Source organism: Elephantulus edwardii, unplaced genomic scaffold (assembly GCF_000299155.1).
Source record: "Elephantulus edwardii isolate Elephantulus edwardi_28Jun2011 unplaced genomic scaffold, EleEdw1.0 scaffold00072, whole genome shotgun sequence".
In the NCBI taxonomy this organism is placed as follows: Eukaryota; Metazoa; Chordata; class Mammalia; order Macroscelidea; family Macroscelididae; genus Elephantulus; species Elephantulus edwardii.
The window spans coordinates 1,828,389-1,835,213 of record NW_006399822.1 but is presented as its reverse complement, the minus strand read 5'-3'; the positions used below and the strand labels follow the sequence as shown (position 1 = coordinate 1,835,213).

The following is a 6,825-nucleotide window of genomic DNA, read 5'->3' as shown; positions in this document are numbered from 1 at the left end:
TTAATTATGATTATTTTTCTTATGTTGAACCATCCTTGCATACCTGTTATGAATCCCACTTGGTCATGATGAATTATTTTTTGATGTGCTTTTGGATTCTGTTGGTGAGGATTTGTTAAGGATTTTTACACACACACACACACACACACACACACACACACACACACACACACATAGATATATATATTCATGAGAGATATTGGTCCTTAGTTTTCTTTCTTGGTAGTATCTTGCCTGGTTTTGGTTTTAGGGTTATGCTTGCTTCATAGAATGACTGTTGAAGTGTTAGTTCTTTTTCCATTTTTTAAATGCTTTAATTAGAATTGGTGATATATCTTCTCTGAATGTTTGGTAGAATTAAGCTGTGCAGCCATCTGCTCCAGGACTTTTCTTATGGGGAAGTCTTTTTATGATCTGTTCAGTTTCTTCTTTTGTGATGGGTCTGTCCAAGTTTTCTACATCTGTCTGGGTCAATCTGGTTGGTGTATGAGTATCGAGGAATTTATCCATTTTTTTCTAGGTTTTCAAATTTATTAGAGTATAGCTTTGTGACAAAGCCTGCTGTGAAGTGGATATTCTCCAACTCAGTTATATAAAGTTTACCAAAAAGTGAGCTGCAGGATTAATTTGTGATTAATCAATAGAACAATTTTGTCCTCTCTGAACACACATTGCTATTACCATTCCACCCCCTATGCACAGGGCAGCAACACCATGGCTCCCTCCATTTCTCTCCAAGGTGTGGAGCAGGGTCACCAGGATCAGCCAGAAGCTCCCAGGGTGTGGCCCAAGGCTATGGCCCTGCCTTGGATATTGATCTTGCCTGGATTAAATCCCAGTTTTTTAGCTATTGCAACAGAGAGAGCTGCAAAGGCTTTGTTGATTTCATATACATCAATATCTGGTAGTGACAAACCTGCTTTTGCAACAACTTGCTTTATTGCTGGAATTGGTCCTGTTCCCACACCTGCTTGTGACAGGACATAATCCGTGCTAAAGGGGTTAGCCCATGACGAAGAGCTTCCATCTTCTATCACAACCAAAGCAGCACCATCATCATTTATGCCTGAAACATTAGCTGCAGTGACTGTCCCTGCCCCATCTGAAAGAAAGTAAGGCTTCAGCTTTGACATGTCTTTAAGTTGCTCCCGTGTTCATGAGTTTTAACTTCAATAAGACTTTTTTGAGAAGATACAGATACAGGTACAATCTCTTTATCAAAATGGGCTGCTTTCTGAGCATGCTCTGTCCTGTTCTGGGACATGACTTGCCATTTTTCGGCTGTAATGCCCTTGTGATAGTTGTGAAACTTTTGTCATTTCTTAAGTGAATTATCTGCATCTTCTCTTTTCCCTCTTAAGTTTGCCAGTTGTTTGTCACTTGACCCTTTAGAAAAACCAGCTCCTGGTCTCATTGTATAATTTCCTTTCTTCCAGAGGCTGTAGTATTACGTTACTGTTATTTTTTCTATTTGATGAGGCTATTGAGTTGCATCATTGATTTTTCTTCTTTCTTCCTTTTTTATGTGTGTGCCTATTGCTATGAACTGTCCCCCTAAGGCCTGCCTTAGCTGCATTCCAGAGGTTTTGGTCTGTTGTATTTTCATTTTCATTTGTTTCAAGGAACTTTTAGTATTTTCTTTTTAATGAAAAGTTTCTAGTATTAGTTGTTGTTGTTGTGTGCCATTGAGTCGCTTGCAACTCATAGCGACCCTTTGTACAAGAGCCCTAAATGCCGTTCTATCCTGTGCCAATCTCGCCGTCTCAAACACACTCATTCCCACCATTCCACTCACAGAATAGTGACCACCTATGTAGCCACATCTCGTTTTGACAATTTTACACTTGCCATATTTATGCTTTTTCTATTTTAATTAAATATGTTCACCCTTAAAAATACTACTTTTTTTGTAACAGCTTAATTGAGTGCAGTTGACATACATACAATGCACCATACATATTTAGTTTAAGTTCCAACATTGACATATACCTGCAAAACTGTCACCACAGTCAATAAAATAATAATAGTATCATCATCCCAGAATTTCTCTCAGGCTCCCTTGTAAAAAGAGCCATTGCAGAGCTAATTAACTCTACCCCTAACCCCGAACCCCTAACCCCTAACCCTAACCACCACCACCACTGCCGTTGAGTACATTGTGACTACAGTGGCCCTTTACAGGGTCTGTTGTTGTCATTGTTAGGTGTCATCAAGTTGAGTAGGACTGTGAACAGCAGATCTGAATCCTGTCCTACACTGCACCATCCTCATCGTCTCTGACACATTGAGTCATTGCTGCAGTCACTGTGTCTATCCATCTAGTTAGGATCTTCCTCTCTTTCTCTGTCCCTCTCTACCTTTTCAAGTGTATTGTCCCTCCATCTCGAAAGAATAGCCTCTCCTAGCAACATGCCCAAAGTATGAAAGATAAAACTTCACCATCCTTGTCTCCAAGGAGCACCATGGCTACACTTTCCTCCAAGACATACCTGTTTGATGGCAGTCCATGGGATATTCAGTGCTATTCTCCAATACCACAGCTCGAAGGCATCAATTCTTCTATATTCTTACTTCCCAGCTCCCAGTTGCATAGCAAGTGATTGAAAAGACAATGGTCTGAATCAGGTGCATGTTAGTCTTCAAACTGACATCATTGCACTTCAGCATTTTCTAGAGATCCCTGACAGCAGATTTGCCCAGTGCAGTACATCTCCTGATCTCTTGACTGCTGGTACCAAGGGTGTTGATCCAAGCAAGATGAAATGATTGACAGCACCAGTCCTTTTTCTGGTTATCACGATGTTGCCCATTGGCCCAGTAGTGAGGATTTTTGTCTTCTTGATGTTGAGAAGAAATCTGTGTTGAAGACTGTAGCCCTGATCACGCTTTTGCAGCAAGCATTTCAGGTCTTCTTTGTTTTCAGCAAAAGGCCTTTGCCATCCTCGTTAAGTATAGTGGTCAATATCCCTGCCTGTCCCACTGGAGACTGAGGTTCGATCCCTGATGGGAAGGCACATACACACTGTCAGGTTTATGAAGCTATAAATCTTTATGGGGGAGACTGCCCTTTTTTTCCTCCCTCAGAGCATGAGATGCTGACCTTATGAATTGAATAGGAAAGTATCCCTCCCTTTTGTGAAGAGTTGATAGCATTTCTTCCTTAAATGTCTGGTAGCATTCACCAGTGAATCCACCTGGGCCCGGAGCTTTCTTTTTGGGAGGTGCGTAGCAGTTCACTGATTTTGCATGGCTGGTGATTGGTTAGACAACCCTTCTTTTCACTGAACGGAAATCAGAAGTCCTTACTTATGATGCTGTGGCCTCTGGCACAGGGATGTGGCTCCCCTCAGGCAGCTGTTTAAATCTCTGGTCTTCGACCTTGATCTTGGACAGTTTCTGATTGTCCTCAGTTTGCATCTAGACCCTTAACTTCCTGGGGACAGTGTCAGTTCCTGCATGTCAGTTGTCTAACCTGAGAAATGGAGATCTCACAACCATGTCCTGACATGAAGTGAGGTCCACAGGTGAAACATTTACCTTGGAGCTCAGGGCCATGGTTAAAAACTCAGAAACAACCTTGGGGGTAAGAATACTAAGACATTTCCTGGCATTGTTGAAGTGGGATCATCCCCCTTGCTCACCTGCTCTGCTATCCTGGGGGCTCATTTCATGGAGCTTCCTACATAGGAGTGCTTTGACAGAGGACTGCCACCATCTTCATAACTAAAGACTGAACAATCCTTAAGACGATTCACGGGGCTCCTGACCATTTCCTCTTTCAGAGGTGGAGAGGAGCACATCAAAACCAGAAGATAAACCAGAGGTTCTGGGGAGTTCTAGAAAACTCCAACCACAGGAGGAGGAAGAGTGTGCTCTGTTATATAAGAAGCTGGTTTCAATGTTGCTTCTGGTTTTGAGTTATGTCCTCTGTGGGCACAATTCATTGCAAAACATCCTTTCCCAGGGAACACCTGGGCCCACTCCCATAGTGCTCATGGGCAGCCTGCCGTTTGGCCAAGACTTCTATGGCCAACACCTTCCAGCATGTGGTTTCTGAGCATGCTTCTGAAACTTCACCTACAGTGTTAGGGCTCCCTGTGTGTTCCTCCATTTAGGCCTGGCTGTAGGGCCCTGGTTCTGGGACTGCTGTCAAGGTTGCAGTAGTTGTAGGGAGTGGCTGCAGGGGGCTGAGAAGGGGAAGAGCCCACACAGAAGCCTCATCCAGGTGTCTTCAGACACTTTCAGGAGCATATTCAACTTTCCTCAGAAGATCTTTGAGTGTGTCATTGGAAGGGACCAGTCCTTGGAGAGGATATCATGGTTGGTAAAATAGTTGTTAGATATGGTCAAGTCAACTCACAATGACCCTAAAACATCACAGATTGAAACCTTCCTATGTCCTGCAACCTCGTGCCCCCTGCCGTGCTTAAGCCTACTATTGCAGGCACTGTGTCAGTCTGCTTGTGGACAGTCTTCCTTTTCCACTTACCCTCTACCCTGCCCAGCATGATGCTTTCTCCCAAAGACTGGTCTCTCCTGACAACATATCCTCAGTGAGATGATGTCTCACCATCTTTACTACTAAGGACCCCCCTGGTTTGCCCCTCTTCTAAGAAATATTTGTCCATTTGGCAGTCTCTGGCATATTCAGTGCTCTTTGCCAGAACAGTTCAAAGATACCAATTATTCTTTAGTCTTCCTGGTTCACTGTGAAATTTTTTGAAAGTTTTACATGCATATGAAGAAATTAAAAATACCCTGGCTTGAGTCAGGTACATGTTAATCACCTGAACTAAGACATTATCTAAGAACTAAGCAGTGCCCTTGCTCTTAAACTCTTTGCAGAGGTCCTTGGCAGAAGACTGTCCAGTGCAACATTCCTTTTGATTTCTTGATTGCTTCTTCCATGGATGTTGATTGTTAATCCAAGTAATAATGTAATCACTGACAACGTCAATCTCCAAACCCCTCATCTATCATCTATCATCTATCTCCTTGAAGGCAAAGATTTTGAAGCTCCATTTCACATACTTTCGGCACGTGGTGAGGACAGACTGGTCCTTGGGGAAGGAGATAATGCTTGGAAGGGTGGAGGGACAGCATAGGAGAGGAAGACCCTGGATGAGATGAATTAATATAGTAACTGGAATTATGAGGGTAGGTGTGTTGGAGTCATTGAGACTGACTGAGGACAGTGTAGGCTTCAGAGCTGTTGTACACTAGGGTCACATAACAACAACAACAACAACAACAACATCATCATCATGATGTTGCCTATTGGTTTAGTTAAGAGGATTTTGTTGTTGAGGTTGAAGTGTAATCTGTTTGAAGGCTGTAGTCTTTGATCATCTTTTTTTAACCATGATCTTAAGTAAATGTTTTAAATCTTTTCCCCTTAAAGCACTTAAAGTAGAGAGTTATTGAAGAGGAGAAAGATTTTCCACAGGGTGGACTAATACAGTGACTACATCAGTGAGCTCAGCCATAGCTGTGTGAAGATGGCACAGGACAGGGCAGTGTTTCTTTCTGTTGTATATGGTTGGTTGCTGACACCTAACACTAGCAAGAAGCTGACACCAAGGCAGGCTTGGTTGTGTAAAAGGGTGACTGAACTCCTTCAGTCACCTCTGATGAAAATAGGGGAGCTAGGTGGTGAAGGGAAATCTTAGACTACGGGTCTCATCCCACCTGGGAAGGGAAGAGGGAAAGAGCTCAGGAGGACACATTGGAGTTCTGAGGGATTCAGCTACCTTTGTCCACACAGGAGCCTAGCAACGAGCTTAGGGCGGCCCTGGAAGGGAAGGGCAGCTAAGCAGGGACCTATGTGACAGATCCAGAGGGCACGTGCAGAGGTCTGAATGCACACAAACGTGCGTTCACCCCCCCAGCCCCATGCTAGGAGCAAGCCCCAAGCCCCAGGGGTCACTGTCAAGACTTTCAGACTGAAACCTCATGGGGAGGGAGAAACAGTATGGGAAACTATCCTGAGCCTGCCCAGACAGAACCCATCAGCAGGATGCTTAGGGAAAGCCCATTACAATTATCTTTTCTTGGTCGGTCATAAGGAGAGACACATAGCCACAGAGCAGGCCTGCAGATGCACATGGGTTCCCTGAATGTGAAGATGTGTATGAGGAAGAGAAGAATGACAGGCGTATGTCATTTTTATAGCACTTTCAGCTGACAGGCAAATAATGGGCTGTTCATATGCACACAGACTGTGAAGAAATGACAATGCTGTTTTTGTTTGGAGAGCTGTGGGGGCATAGTGCATAACTTGCTGTACTGTGAACCAAAACGTTTGAAGTTTGAAGCCATCAGCTGTTGCTTGGGAGATGAACAGTCTCCTCCTGTTAAAATGTATAGTCTTGCAAAGCTGGTGAAGGGTTGTTATGAGTTGGAACTTTGTGGCAGAGGGCTTGGTTTTAATTTGGCCTTAGTTCATTTGGCTAGTCATCACTTACGTTCTAGAATATTCCTGAGCACTATTAACTACCAGTATGTATTAGTTGCTCTATGAGTTAAGAAACCACTGGTTTCCTCTCAACCAGGGGATCATCAAAAGAGGAAAATGGGGTTCCTTTACCCTGATACTCTATTAATTGGACAGTTGATTCTCAATGTGAAGGTTAAGGACCATGACTTCCCAAACAGCTGAAAATCCACACATTACAGTTGACCACTGAACATGACGGCTTGAACTGTCAGGACTCAATGTTGAGCTTGTCCACTTTGAGTTATTAGTGTTGGGCAGTCAGAGCAACTGCTCATGTGGAGATGGTTCACAGCAACTGAGCTCCCTGAAACAGCAGTGTGAAAAAAAAT

At 43.5% G+C, this 6,825-nt stretch overlaps 1 pseudogene; it reads right to left on the bottom strand.

Annotated features, from left to right (window-relative positions):
- Positions 1 to 633: 633 nt before the first annotated feature.
- LOC102862156 lies at positions 634 to 1,264 on the bottom strand (annotated as a pseudogene).
- Positions 1,265 to 6,825: the final 5,561 nt, after the last annotated feature.